Genomic DNA, 16,263 nt, shown 5'->3' on the forward strand with positions numbered 1-16,263 from the left:
TTTCTTGGTGGAAAATGATTGCCATTTCATCCAATAATTAGCTACCAAAGAGATTTTGCTACCAAAAATAAACCATGACAATAAAAATAGGACTTTGCAATATTTCTAACTACCGTATATACTCATAAGCCGACCCGAATATAAGCCGAGGTACCTAATTTTACCACAAAAAACTGGGAAAAACTATTGACTCGAGTATAAGCCTAGGGTGGGAAATGAGGCAGCTACTGGTCAATGTAAAAAATAAAGATAGAGCCAAGTAAAATAACATGAATATTTATTTGAACGAAAAACAATAAAAGTGCAAAAGGGGGTCCCCAAAAAGAATATGGTATCAAAAATACAGTATCTTTAAAAGTAACAGCAACCAAGCTAACGAGAGCTAAAATCCCTCAAAACTGGAGTTCTCCTCCTCATCATCTGTTTGTCCAAACAGAGCTTCAGCTACTTCAGCTTCTGTGATGTTATCCGCATATACGTTGTCGCCATCACTGAGTTCACAGTCGTCATCATCACTGCTGTCACTCTCATACAATGCGCTGTCTTCACTGCCATCCATAGCATTACTAATGCCACATTTCTTGAAGGCACGTTGCACCATGTCCTCTGGAATATCTTCCCATGCATCACGAACCCACTGTGCTATTAGTTCTATGTCTGGCTTTCTCAGATTTCCAACTTTTGTCAGACGAGCTTGACCAGATGTCATCCATTCATGCCACATCCTTCGACACGGTCCTTGAAAGGTTTATTTAAACTGACATCTAGGGGCTGCAATACAGATGTAAGCCCACCTGGAATAACGGCCAAAGTGACTTGAGATGACTTTGCCAATTTTTTTATGTCATCAGATGTGTGGGCTCTGAACATATCCCAAACTAACAGTGATCTTCTAGTCCAGTCCCCACTCCTCAAGCAAGAGATCCTATACTGTTTCAGACAAAGGATTGTCCAGTCTGTTCTTTAAAAACCCTCCAGGAATGAAGTGTCCAATAAGGTTCAAATTGCAAGTAGTCCTCAATTTAAGACTGCAATTGAGCCCAAAACGTTGTTTTGTTATTTTTCCCTAACCGTGTATGTATCCCCCTGCCCCCCATTTTACGTCAGGCTGCCATCAAAGCGAAGCACGGCTGAATATTATTATTATTATTATTATTATTATTATCATTATCATTATCATTATCATTATTATCATTATCATCATCATCATCATCATCATCATCATCATTATTATTATCATTATCATTATCATCATTATCATTATTATTATTATTATTATTATTATTATTATTATTATTATTATTATTATCATTATTATCATTATCATCATCATCATTATTATTATTATTATTATCATTATCATTATCATTATCATTATTATCATTATCATCATCATCATCATCATCATCATTATTATTATTATTATTATACCCTTCTCCCGAAGGACTGAGGGGATGAAACGCCGGAGAAGACGCCTAGAGAGTTCTTGGAGGTCGAGCCGTTCAGTGGCTGATGGGACACTAGTTAGGTCCTATAACAGGGCCTACCTAGTGGCACTGAGGGAAGCGAGGCGTTGCTACGCCTCCTCCCTCATTGCGTCGGCAGATAACCGCCCAGCCGCCCTGTTTCGGGTGACCCGTTCCCTCCTTCACTAGGGGGAGCAGGATGACCCGTTACAGGGACGTGCTGAGGAGTTTAACGGTTATCTATATGATAAAATCGTTCAGCTTCGGGATGGTCTGGACCAAAATTGCGGCGATTCAGATGGGGCGTCTGAGGGTGGTCTTGGTGACATTGTTTGGGATGAGTTTGACCCTGTGGCTCCCGAGGACATGGACAGGTTGTTGGGGAGGTTGAATGCCACCACGTGTTTACTGGACCCGTGCCCCTCCTGGTTGGTGCTGGCCACTCAGGAGGTGACACAAGGCTGGCTCCAGGCGATTATGAGCGCTTCTCTGTTGGAGGGAGTCTTTCCGGCCGCCTTGAAAGAGGCGGTGGTGAGGCCCCTCCTCAAGAAGCCTTCCCTGGACCCGGCTGTTTTAGGTAATTATCGTCCGGTCTCCAACCTTCACTTCGCGGCGAAGGTTGTAGAGAGTATGGTGGCATATCAGTTTTCCCTGCACCTGGATGAAACTGTCTATCTAGACCCGTTCCAGTCCGGTTTCCGGCCCGGTTACAGCACTGAGACGGCTTTGGTCACGTTGGTGGATGATCTCTGGAGGGCCAGGGATAGGGGTTGTTCCTCTGCCCTGGTCCTATTAGACCTCTCAGCGGCTTTTGATACCATCGACCATGGTATCCTGCTGCGCCGGTTGGAGGGATTGGGAGTGGGAGGCACCATGTATCGGTGGTTCTCCTCCTATCTCTCCGATCGGTTGCAGACGGTGTTGACAGGGGGGCAGAGGTCGGCCCCGAGGCGCCTCACTTGTGGGGTGCCGCAGGGGTCGATTCTTTCGCCCCTTCTGTTCAACATCTATATGAAACCGCTGGGTGAGATCATCAGTGGTTTCGGTGTGAGGTACCAGCTGTACGCTGATGACACCCAGCTGTACTTTTCCACACCGGACCACCCCAACGAAGCTATCGAAGTGCTGTCCTGGTGTTTGGAAGCCGTACGGGTCTGGATGGGGAGAAACAGGCTCAAACTCAATCCCTACAAGACAGAGTGGCTGTAGATGCCGGCATCCCGGTACAGTCAGCTGAGTCCACGGCTGACTGTTGGGGGCGAGTCATTGGCCCCGATGGAGAGGGTGCGCAACTTGGGCGTCCTCCTGGATGAACGGCTGTCTTTTGTAGATCATTTGACGGCCGTCTCCAGGAGAGCTTTCTACCAGGTTCGCCTGGTGCGCCAGTTGCGCCCCTTTCTAGACCGGGATGCCTTATGCACGGTCACTCACGCCCTCGTGACGTCTCGTCTGGATTACTGCAATGCTCTCTACATGGGGCTCCCCTTGAGGGGCATCCGGAGGCTTCAGTTAGTCCAGGGGTTTACACAATCAGCATATTGCCCCCAACAATTTGCGTCTTCATTTTACCCACCTTGGAAGGATGGAAGGCTGAGTCAATCTTGAGCCTGGTGAGATTTGAACTGCCCAATTTCAGCATAAATAGCCTGCAGTACTGCACTCTAATCATTGCGCCACCATGGCTCAATTAATACTGATTACCCTATTCATACACAAAGCCTTATTCCTCCACACTCAAAGGAAAAAACCTCCAAAATCTCACTTGATGTATTTAGATTTCACATTGCGTATCAATTTTAAGTAGCTTTTCCCTTGCTCCAAAGATCCTTTTCTTCATCGGCATTTCCCCCTGTTGCACATAAAATTCTGCATCTGGCCAAACCTTAAGGCACAAAGTGAGGAAGACTTGAACTGGGAAATTTCTGTTTAGAAGAAAACCTACAACTATGACATTCTGTTAGTCTTTTTAATTACTGTTTGAAAGAACACATTAATGATTTCTGCATCAGCCACAGTGATTAATTGGTTGTTAATAATTATTAATAATTAATAATAGTCTCGTTCTTCTCTCTGCACCAGCAACAGCATGACCATGTTAAATTTAAATGTATTTATAATATTGAGAAACTAGTATTATCTGCTTCCATGTGTGAAAGTTCATTACTTACAATGGTGTTATTAATATAAGTAGCAAAAATATCATACATAGAGATATGTGACATATTCTCTCTCTCTCTCTCTCTCTCTCTCTCTCTCTCTCTCTCTTTCACAGACAGACAGACCGACAGACACTGTACATACTGTCTGCACAAATCTACACAGTTTCCAGGAAAGGGAGGTTTGGGTTAAAGCAATACTGCATTTATAATATATTATGTCCAGTTTTCTAAGTCTTGGAGTATATATTTCTAGATATCCCTCCCATATTTATATTTAATATATGTCTCCTAATATTGAATTATTGATTATGTGTTGTCAAAGGTGGTATCAACTCTTAGCAACCACATGGATAGATTTTCTCCATGAATCAAACAATTTCATTGCATTTAACAAGGAACACTGCTGTACTAGCCAAACCGTGTAAACCTGTTTCCTTCATATTGCATTTCTCAAATATTTACAGTTTTTCGTAATGGACACTTCAGCTGTTAAAAATACTTTCCAAGTAATTGATGCTTTGATCTAATAATGATGCAGTCTACAGAATATAAATACCAATATTTACTTATTTGCTTTTTCAGATTCACAGCCATCTATTCCCTCTGTGTCTTAATTTGAACTGAAAATTATAAATACACTTTTGCCCAACAGTTACATGTGTTGCCAAAAATAAATGGCAAAATATAATTTCCATTACTTAGCATTACATTATTTCTAAGTCAGTGCAATTTCTAAACCAAAACTGGTTTTGATAGAATAAAATAGGACAAAACCCGGACAAAGCTTGTGTGTTATTTTGGGTTTGTTAGGTCATGTTGGTTTCGGCATACTCTAATATTTTCCTAGATGTGATATATGAGTTACTGGAGGTTGTTTTGTGTGTGGTTGTATGGAAAACTGGTAAAAATGCTGTAAATTTTGGTTCAATTCTATAAATCAAGATTCCTTTGAAATGTCTGTTTCCTCTTAAATATGGAGATATAAAATTGAAGCTTGGTAAAACAGAATGATACAACACGGGCATAACTCCAGCCTTAGCATGACATCTTAACAACTGTACCCTTCCATTTTTATTTTTTCTTGGTGGAAAATGATTGCCATTTCATCCAATAATTAGCTACCAAAGAGATTTTGCTACCAAAAATAAACCATGACAATAAAAATAGGACTTTGCAATATTTCTAACTAACTAAACTAACTAACTAACTAACTAACTAACTCTCTAATTTTAAAATTGGGATTTGTTCTGGTCATATTGCAGGTAGACCTTATTTTGCTGTTCATCTCTTGCAAAAAGCAGTCCTACCTGAAAATATTACGTATGTCCTTTGGCAGGAAATGGGATTATCTATAGCCAATGCTGTTACCAGGGTAAAGGGATGAAAACAATCAAGATAGCAGCCACAACCATGTGATCAAGAGCCCTTTTAATTTGCATCTCGTATAATAGTCCAGGCTTCAACTGCATGGTAACTGCTACCCTCTTGACATTTTTGACATACATATGCCACACATGGATACGTGGGAATCTTATTCCCACACATTCTCATTGAATGTGTGGCTATGTTTCATGAAATGTAATATAGCCAGAGTGAAGAAAATGAAGAGATATGTTGTGGATGCATGTACTCTCCTTTTGAATAGTTCCTGGCCAAATCTCAGATAAAATGATTGGATTATGAATGAAAAAGCCTGTAAAAATCATGATAAAGAAAATCCAACCCAATTATTTTTTCATATGAACCCAAACAAAGATTTGAATAAATACATACCTAGGATAGGCTTAGCTGGTAAGAATATTTCTGAAAAGTGATGCTGGCCAAAGCTGATTTTTTGGGATGGCTTCAGGAATGGGGAGCTTCTGACTTTACCTTGTTAGCCAATGAACTGAGCTACTCATTTGTTATGGCATAGGTTTTAATCCACTATGCATAAATGGAGAAACGGAACGTTACAGAGAAAGAGTTTAAAGAGTTCTGATAAAAACAAATTGATGGACGTATTTCGCTGGAGGAAAGATACTCTGAAATAAGTTTTCTCCTATTGTCCTAGTGGACAATCACTTAAATATGAGCCAGCATTGTGCTGCAGCTGCCAAAAAAAGCCAACACAGTTCTGGGCTGCATAAACAGAGGGAGAGAATCAAGATCACGTGAAGTGTTAATACCACTTTATAATGCCTTGGTAAGGCCACACTTGGAATACTGCATTCAGTTTTGGTCGCCACAATGTAAAAAAGATGTTGAGACTCTAGAAAGAGTGCAGAGAAGAGCAACAAAGATGAGTAGGGGACTGGAGGCTAAAACATATGCAGGAACTGGATATGTCTAGTTTAATAAAAAGAAGGACTAGGGGAGACATGATAGCAGTGTTCCAATATCTCAGGGGCTGCCACAAAGAAGAGGGAGTCAAACTATTCGCCAAAGCACCTGAGGGTAGGACGAGAAGCAATGCGTGGAATTTAATCAAGGAGAGAAGCAACTTAGAACTAAGGAGAAATTTCCTGACAGTTAGAAAATTAATTGGTGGAAAAACTTGCCTCCAGAAGTTGTAAATGCTCCAACACTGGAAGTTTTTAAGAAGAGATTAGATAACCATTTGTCTGAAGTGGTGTAGGGTTTCCTGCCTAAGCAGGGGGTTGGACTAGAAGACCTCCAAGGTCCTTACCAACTCTGTTATTCTATTCTATTCTATTCTATTCTATTCTATTCTATTCTATTCTATTCTATTCTATTCTATTTGTGCTACAGTCATGCTATTAACACTGGTTATTTTTAAAATTACATTTTAATGTTTGATATTTTAAAAAAGATGACGGGGAGATGCTTTAATATCTATTCATGAGATGCATTTTTAAAGCATTGGCATTTTAGTTATAATTCTAGTTTGTACTTTGCTGTCATAAAAGCGAGAATAAATAAATCCCAAATGACCACATCACCCTGAAGGCCCAGTATTATTGAAAGGACTCAGGGCTACATCCATTAATCATAAATGTCCAATTCTGCTTCAGGTTTTGTTTGGCAGGTGGATGTTTGCACTGTAAAAGCATTTAGCTCATCAGCAACATTTTCTTTGAGATTGCTCACACTTCCTCATCTCAAGGATTTTTCTTTTAGAAGCCAGAGTTTCAAATTAAACAGGAAGACAAGCAAATCTATGTTGTCAAGTTAACTTCTCAGGTTCATAGCCTTCCTTTGGGGGGAAGTGGGGGGGGGGAGAAAAGAGAGTAAAAACATGACTGTAAGCCAAAGGATAAGGGAATACAATTAGAAGGCAACATGGGCATTTGATTAATATGCCACTGTGATGGAATATATCAAACTACATTCTAATATACTATATACTAATAGCAGGAACAAATATTTACAAAGATAGCTGGCCGCCAGTGAGAATTCATGACAAATGTGATTTCCCTAAAGAAGCAGGGATGGCATTGTAGTGAAGATTGGAAGCTACACATTGAATTCTGGCTGGGGAGTTGCTCCAGAAAAAGGATAGATTGTGAGATTACCCATTTGCACGCTGAGCATCTGCTCCTCATGAGTAGACTCATGTAGGAACTGAAGATTTTGCAAACATCTCATTAGTTGAGCAGCTGGTACTAGAGAGATTTGAATCCAGCTCACAATCATAAAGTAGCCTACATGGATACAAAGTTCACAAGAGGCTCATTTCTTAACTATTTTTGGGTATAACCAGTGATGGGATAAAGCCAGTTCGCACCACTTCGGGAGAACCGGTTGTTACCTTTCTGAGCAATTTGGCAAAGTGGTTGTTGGAAGAAATCATTAGGGTTGTTAAATTACTTGAATCCCACCACTGGGAATAACTACAGTTAAAGAGAGATTTTCTGAATGGCAGAGTAAGATTCTATTTGGTGAGTTATTGTTCTTTCTTTCTTAAAGACTTTACAATTTAAGAAGCTTAGCAGGTTTTTTTAACTGTCAATTTAGCAGTTGATACCAAAAAGTTTAAAATAAATGAAGGGGCAGTTATTTTGAAAAGGTTTTTTATATATATAAAAATGCCTTTTTTTAAAAAAACGGAATTAGGTAAAATGAACAAACCAAGTGTCTTGTGGGAATCTTTCTTGTTTATTATTAAAAAGTGAAGTCAGTTGGTGGGTTTAACACACACACACACAAAATCAGGCAAATTTTCACACTGATTGAAACTATGGAGATTTGGGTTGTGATACTGACTACAACCACAGAGTGCAATTAGAGAAGAAAGTATTAAAAGTACAGGAAGATTAAGGAGATGTTAAAAATAGAAAAAAGCTTCTCTTTTCTTTTTCTCTTACTTGAGACACTTTCATTTTTTGTTTAAAATATTATAATGGCAGCCACCAGAAAAGTGGCAAGAATGGAAAAGTGTGTGTGGGGGGGAGAGAATTTCTAGAACTGCAATTAGAGAGGAACGACACCAGATTTGCTTTAGAAATAATTTAAGTTACTGGAGAATAAGTTAAAATCACTTGATGTTACATTGACAGGTTTTGAAAATAATGAATGAAAGACTTGTAAATATGAAAGAAGTTAAAAGGTGAAAAGCTCTGTAAAACAAATGTCTTGAAGAGGTAAAGCCAATTAATGGTAAAATGGAAATTTGAGAGACTAATACAAAAATTAAAGATAATTGGAAAGAGAACTAGATAATCTGGCTCTATTGGAATTGAGAGAAAGCAATTTTGTTTGGAATTTAAAGCAATCTCAGAGGAAGAAATTAGAGAAAAGATTATTAAAGTTCTGAAAAAAAATTGGATTGGAAAAAGGAGGCTACCGACGCAGGAAATGTTAATGTTATTGAATAAATTTAAAATTTCTGAGAAGAAAAAATATTCCAGAGGATATTATCGTGCACTTTGTCCAGAAAAAGACAAGGGATAAGGTTTTACAGTAGAATTTATAAGACTGAAGCTTGATAATGCAAATATAATTTTCCTTAAAGAAATTGCTAGAATTCCATATAAGAGAAAAGATGGTGGATTTTTTTTTTTCACTGACCAAATCTTTATTACAGTCATAGACAAGCATTGCACACATGCCCAAATCTAGGATTATGATGTCAGTCAATTTTGACTCCCTGCAGATGCCAGAGATCCGTATACAATATACACATGCTCTCAATTCATCTCTTTATGGCTATTTAAACGTTCATCACATGCTGTTCAGCATCTCCATTCAACTCAACATCTTCACTCAGCAAGAAGTAAACTATATGTATCTGAAGTCTGCAACAAGTGGGGGAATTAATCCATCCAACTGGGAACATGAAGAATTGTTTGATCGTGAGAACCTTCAAAGTTGGAACATGTATTATAAAGTCCATATTCACAATTATTGATAGCCCTGATTTCAGGTTTCTAGAGTATTGCTATCTTGGTGTATCAATTTTCTGTGAGTAAGGGATTTTAAAAAATTTAAATACCACCTGACACAGTACATCCCTGGGAGTTATGTTGCCTGGTATTTATTGATTTGTAAAGCACACACATCAAAGTTATTCAGGCTGCAACCCTGCAGCATTTTGGAATATATTTAGATCTCTATCAAGCGTAGCCCTCCTAAGAAATACCTGTCTTGTTGACAGCTTTTTTCTGTTTCACAACTTGGATGAAGGCAAAGAATATCAGCTATTCCTGGCTTGCAACCGATGAAGAAGAGTTTATAAAGGAAATGGGTGAAGTAGAACTATTGGGGGAAAACTGATCCTATTATGTTATAACTCTTGATTTTAGGGGAAGCTAAGTACTTATACATACAGCCCAGTCGCCCAATTGTGACAACTGGTTTAAGCTGGTTTAAAGCACAAGTCATCATCCATATTTTAATCACTGCTGCGTAAAATCTGGCAACATGAACTTTGCACATACATGCCTATGCATGTGTCTGCATGTCTGGGAGGTGCTTGGCACATAAATAAATAATAATATGTCTGGGACATACAAACACACACACATACCCAAGAAGTCCTGAATACAAAAAGGAAATCAATTAGCAAATAAAGAGCAAGACGAATTCAACATTGGAATTTCTCAACAGAAAAGCCCTTAGTTCTCTCTTTCATTGCACATGCTTAATCATAGATTATAGCAGAGGTGTGCAAATTTGGCCCCTTGAAGAATAGTGGACTTCAACTTCCAGAATTCCCCAGCCAGCTTGAGCTATAAATATGAGCAAGTTGCTGGTTGGGGAATTCTGGGAGTTGAAGCCCACCACTCTTCAAGGGGCCAAATTTGGACATCCCGGGATTATAGTAATGCTTCTCAATCTTGACAACTTTAAGCTATATGGACTTCAAGTCCCAGAATTCCCCTGCTGACTGAAGCAGAGAGACATTTGTCAAAGATACTTTAATCTGAATTCTTGCACTGAGCAGAGGATTGGTCTGAGTGACCCTTTTCAACTTTATGACTCTGATTTTATTTCAGAGGGAAAGATACATATTTAAAGATGCCGCTTCTATTTTCTACTTGACACAGGGAACTGAACAATATCTAATTTATTAGTTTCAGGTGGCCATATTCTAGGCTTGGTTCAATTTTACTGCAAAACACAGAAATGATGGATTTCCATTCACTTGTCTTATTTTTACATGTTTCTGCAGCAGCATTTTCATTATTTCATTGTAAGTGTCATTTCATTATGTTAGCTGTCAGCATTTTCATGACGAACCCTGTTTTTCAGGGGATTATAATTATAACTCATCTGAAAGTACATTGAACAAGAATATAACATATGGTATTTCATTCTGAAAGGCAGTTTCTGAGCACCTTTTCATTTCTCCCTCTTTTTCATTCATTGCAACCCGCATATCGTCTTTTACCACACCATAAAATATACAGCACACGCAAATAAAAATACTATTTTTCTGGCTTTCCTAACAAAACAAAACAAATCAAATCATTTTTGCCCCACGTTAATGCAAAATAAAAATCTATAAAACTCTGAATTCAGATTGATGAACTATTTTTTTCAACATTTATATATTTCACTTCTGCCTTTGCATGGAAGTGCAAAAATGGCTGGACATGTTAGACATATTTGCCTCCTTGAATTATACATAAAACTGTGGGATAGAATAGTAATAATTAGTAAGAGCAGGAAAGTTGAAGAAAGAGACAATGGTACTAATTCTGACTGCACAAGACTAAACCTTTAGGACAAATACATATAAATCCAGAATTGGCAAAAGACAGCAATAGAAAGCAAATAAGATTTCTGCAAAGATGCCAAAGAAATACTGGATCATCTAGTTAGATGCTGCAAGAAAATGGCACATACCAACTACAAACAATGGCATGTCAAATTAGCAACAATGGTGCGTTGAAATATCTTCAAGAAATGGCATTTGCTTGCAAGCAAGAACTGGTGGGATTACGAAATAGATAAAGTAATAAAAAAAATGAAGACACTAAAGTTTTGGATTTGCCACAGCAGGACGTGTAGCAGAGAAGTCAGGACAAAATACTCAAATAAACCAACAACTTTGTGTAATTACATTTGAATAATTAAATTTTAGGAGTTTAAAGGGCATGTAATTAATAGGATCGTTCTCCATTTATTAATTGTCCAATGACAAATTTATATTTACTTGCATCCATTGAACAGACTTTGCAGCCATATCCTAGATGTTGTGGGGGCACATATTATGCTTAGGCTGAGTTTGTGTGTTTCAAAGTCATTTTTGCCTGTAATTTTGCAGTGAGGTTAGGTAGAGATACTTTGAGCCAATGAGCTAAGTGACACAACTGGATGTCCATGAAATCTTTCTTTGACACTGACAATGCTTTGTATTGTACGTCAAGGCAACATGCTTGTCGCATAAGGCGGACTAAGGGCAGCTTTCTTCTGGTGCATCATTCCAGCACTGCTTCACATTCTCAATAGCAACATTGTGATTAAAAGTATTGGATTTGAATTGAAGATGGCCATTTAATGACTGAGCAACCTGAGTCTCTACTTTTGTTCTCTTTCAGAAAATGGGAATCAGTTTGGGGTAATGGTTAAGGTGCTGGCCTAGAATCTAGGCGACTGTGATTCTAGTTCCAACTTAAACATGAAAGCCAACTTGGTGCTTTGGGTCAGTTACTATCTCTCAGTCCAGCTCACCTCACAAGATTGCTGTATGTATATGTTGGGATAGATAGATAGATAGATAGATAGATAGATAGATAGATAGATAGATAGAGTGATAGAGTGATGAAATCTTTTTACCACCCGTTTGCTGGCTGCACATGTGCGCTGTGTGCGTACATGCACAGTGCTCACCACGGGCCAAATGATTGGCTGAATAGGTTGTAAAAAATGCTTTTAAAAGTAAAAAAAAAGGTTCTGACGATTAGGCAGCTCAGCTGTGATTGTCAGAGCTTTTTTTTTTTACCTTTACCTTTTTTTAAACCTGTAAAATGCTTTTAAAAGTAAAAAGTTAAAAGTAAAAAAAAAAGGCTCTGACAATCGCGCGGCTCAGCTGTGGTTGTCAGAGCCCTTTTTTTACCTTTTAAAAGCATTTTTTAAAAGAAACGGCAAGTGGGCAAGTAGGCGACCGGGCGAATGGGTGCACATGGCCAGGGATTTTTGCTACCAGTTCTCCAAACCACCCACTGCCATCGCTACCGGATCATCCAATCCGGTCTGAACCGGGAGCATTCCTTGTATCTTTTTTCTTTCTTTTCTGTTTTTTCCTCCAACTCTTTTCTTGTCTAATAATTTTCATTTTCTTGTCTAATAATTTTCATTTCTTATATATTTCCTACTTAATAGAAAATATTTCCTATTTCTTGCTGCAAAGACTGGCAAATTTGTGTAATCGCCAAGGCCACATAGCTAGAAATTACAAACCTGAGAGTCTCCGGTACCCTGCTATTTTTTCTTCCCTCCTGTAACTTACAGGATAGCATTCTCTTCCCTACCAAGAAAGAGAAGGAAGATTTTATTTGTGTTGCTTTCTTCCTCTTGGTAGGATGCAGATTGACTTCAGGAATATCAGCAGTTGGACAGGAAGAAATATAAGCTACTTTCACAGTGGTAACCTTGATGCCATTGTGTGTAATTTTAGAACTGTCACCTCCTGTAATCATTGGAATAAAGGGGGGAAAAGTCTCTTTCAATATTATAAGGAACCTGGAACCTTGATGATAATGATATGTTGTATATTCATATAGAAATATATGTCTTATACCACATTCATACAGAATTCTCAGCATTGAATAAGCTTGCTGGAGAATTCTGGGAACTGAAGTTCACATCTAAACTGAAGAAGACTAATATATAATGAGTTAGATCATTAATACTAGAATTAGGTAAAGTATTTGAACTGAATTAGCATCATGTTCCAAAGCTTGGAACGAGACATTGGCTTGCTCTTATCATTTTCCAATAAAACAAACTGAGATAAATAGGAACGTAGGAATAATTTTTAAACATGGGGCATAAAGCAGTGGTCTATTTTTCAAATTACCTATGATCAAGGAGATTCCAACAAATGCTTCACATATTACTTTTCAAAGTGAAATTATATTCTACAAATTATCACACAGAATCATAGAATTGCAGGGAGCCATTTGGGTTTTCAAATCCAAAATCTTACTCCATGCAAAACCTCAAATTAAAGCATCCTTAACTGCCCAGCTTTTGGCTTTAATACATCCAATGAAAGGGAGACCCACCATCTCTCTGGACAATAGTCAAATTGCTCCAAAACCCATGATTTTTTTTTTCTTAATGCTCAACTGAAATCCACAATAAATTAAATCCATTATTCTATATGTCCTTAACGCAGGGGTGTCAAACTCGTGTTATCACGGTATCATCATGTGATGTATCACGACTTTTTTTCTTCTTCACTAAACTGGGTGTGGGCATGATGCATGACGCATCCAGTCTGTGGGCCACGAGTTTGACACCCCTGACTTAACAGGATATATAGAATAATGGAAATGTGACAACCTTCATGGTATAGAAAAGTATAATCAAATATTTCTTCTCAGTCACATTTCCTTCAGCTTCTTTTGATTTTCTTTACTGTTCTTCCCTGATTGTCCTCCATTTTGTCTTCATCCTTCTAAAAATACAATGCCTAGAATGGAATACTATGTTAAATGGATCAGTGCAATGCGACACAAACTTCATATGATTTAGATTGTAATTTATTTATCTATCTATCACATTTGTATGCCGCCTGACTCTTAATGGTTCAACTTGATGCAGCATGAAACTGTATTTGCATTGTGCATTTTTCATTATGATAATTGCATGCAATCACTCAATTCTATCAAAAGGGAACAGTTGCATGCAAACAGCTAATTCTATTGAAAGGCTCCAACTGGAATAGGTAAATTTCAATCTACAGACCATGTGCAGTCCCATCCAAACATGTGCTAGGGTTTTCAGAGTGCCCCCTCTTCATAAACCAAAAAAATTGACATCCAAATTTAAAAAGCAGGGTGAACTACTAGCAAAATGGCCTGAAAACAATTTCTATGTATAGGTTAAAATAAAGTTTATGTTTAAAGAAAAAGAATTGATAAGTGAAATATTCAAGATGCTATGCATTTAAGATTTAGTTGAATTTTACATGAGGTTAAATTTCAGCAACATTTTCAAGTTAATTTGTTTAACTTGCAAAAGCCATCCCTTTATTTAATGAAAGAAAATGTTTGCTCTCATTCTGTCGTTCTCACCCACAAAGAGAAAGTAAAGAGCAATGTATTTTCAGTTTTAAAATGGGGAAAAAATAGGATAGTTGTGACAGTTCTGTAAGTGAACCTGTGTTAATCCGTTCTGTTAAATCTTGTATAGCTTCTGATTTTATTTATTTCATTGTGAATTCAATTTCTTAAGTATTAATTCTTACCCGTTTTTTCTATTACCCATCCACTTTCCCATTACTTAGCTCTTTCTTATTCTTACCCATTTCCATATCATGAGATTATCAGGGTTCCAAGTAATAAACCGGGGTGAAATGCTACCAGATTGGACCAGATCAGGCGAGTAGGTAGAGAAGACTGGGGCTGGTTCACTGAACTGGGAGCAATGGCTGGCTGGCCACACTCCTGAACTGATCCACGGCCCGCAATCCTGCCATGCTTGCTTGCCTTCCATGCTGCCTTCCCGGCATCCCGGTGGCCAGCTTGTGAAGGCAGAAAAGCGGAAGCTCCCATGGAAGGCAGTCTTCGGGGAAGGGAGTAAGTTGCCCCCCCTCTGTTTTACCACTCCATCTCTTCCTCCTTGCCAGCAGCATCCACTCAGCCAATCTCCCTGCAAACTTGGCCGACGCTTCCACACCTCTGCATGCTTCCTTTCCTTCCCCCCACACGACCTCCCCATGCCTGCACAGCATCTGGTTCTGCAGTAAGGCAGCCATGGGAATCACCAACCCATCGGTGGGCACTGGGAGCCCAAGAGGGGAAAGCTGCACTTACGAGAAGGGGGATGGTCCTCTCTTATTTATGGAGTGTGGCAACTGTTGACAAAGCAAATTAGATGGGAGCAAAGTTGTGATCAGCATTGACTAGCAGAGAGAAAGCTGGGTCTTACTAAGGGATAGCTAAGGGAAATTCAATAAAACAATATATGGATATTTCTAAGTTTGGTCAAGTAATGAATTGCACTGACTGAATGTACAGGATTTAGAAATTGGTTATTTTCCTGTACTGTCCTTCTCTTTATGCTTTATTTTCATCAGGGTGTGTGCGTGTGTTTATGTATATTTCCCCATAATTTTGATAATGGTGTGAGGGAGGGATATATAAAATTCTATATGAGTGATATATATCTTCCTCAATCTTGGTTCTTCTACCAGAAGCCTGGGAATTTGAGTTTGCACACTATCTTAGCTATTCCTAATACTGGCCACTTCTGGTCCATCTACCATTGGTACTACTTTGGCCTTTAATTTCCACATCGTCTTTAGTTCCTCCTTCAGGCCCTAGAACTTCTCAGCTTCTCATTCTCCTTCTTCCTGACATTGGTGTCACTTGGCATCCTACATCTATCATTATCTCTATTTTCTGCTCATGATCTACTACCAAAATGTTTGGTTGATTGGCCAATACCTGCCTGTCACTTTGGATCTAGAAGAATATCATCCATCAAGAAGTATTTCTTATAATTGCTTTGAAAAATGCCTAGCCTTTTGCTACAGCACATTCAGAGCTGAGTGAGCATTGCTTCAATGTATTCTTCTGATGCTAACCTCAAAAACAGCAGATCATGTTGACACATCAAGGTTTGGGTTATTTCTAATTTTGCAGCAAGATAACAGAGGGTGATTACAATTCCGTCTGTTGTTTGCCTGAGGATGTCCTCAGGAAGAGAAAATTAAGCGTTTGACCTCACTGTTGACTTGTTTCCTTTGAAAAGATTGTAATTACAATTCTATCCTTTCTCCCTCCAAAACAGAAAATGCAAGGTGGGATTCCAAAGCACCAATAAAATTTCACTCCAATTGCTAATCTAAATTAAAGCATAGCATAGCTTTACAGTATATAATGGAATTATTTTGGACTTTCCCTACTAATGGAAAGCTGTCCGACAGACCCAAAGATACAACAGGCTTCGAGTCATGGAAAATAGTCAGATGATAATGGACAATATGACCCATATTCTTTTGTTATCCAAATAACAAGAAA

This window comes from Ahaetulla prasina, chromosome 3 (genome assembly GCF_028640845.1).
Source record: "Ahaetulla prasina isolate Xishuangbanna chromosome 3, ASM2864084v1, whole genome shotgun sequence".
In the NCBI taxonomy this organism is placed as follows: Eukaryota; Metazoa; Chordata; class Lepidosauria; order Squamata; family Colubridae; genus Ahaetulla; species Ahaetulla prasina.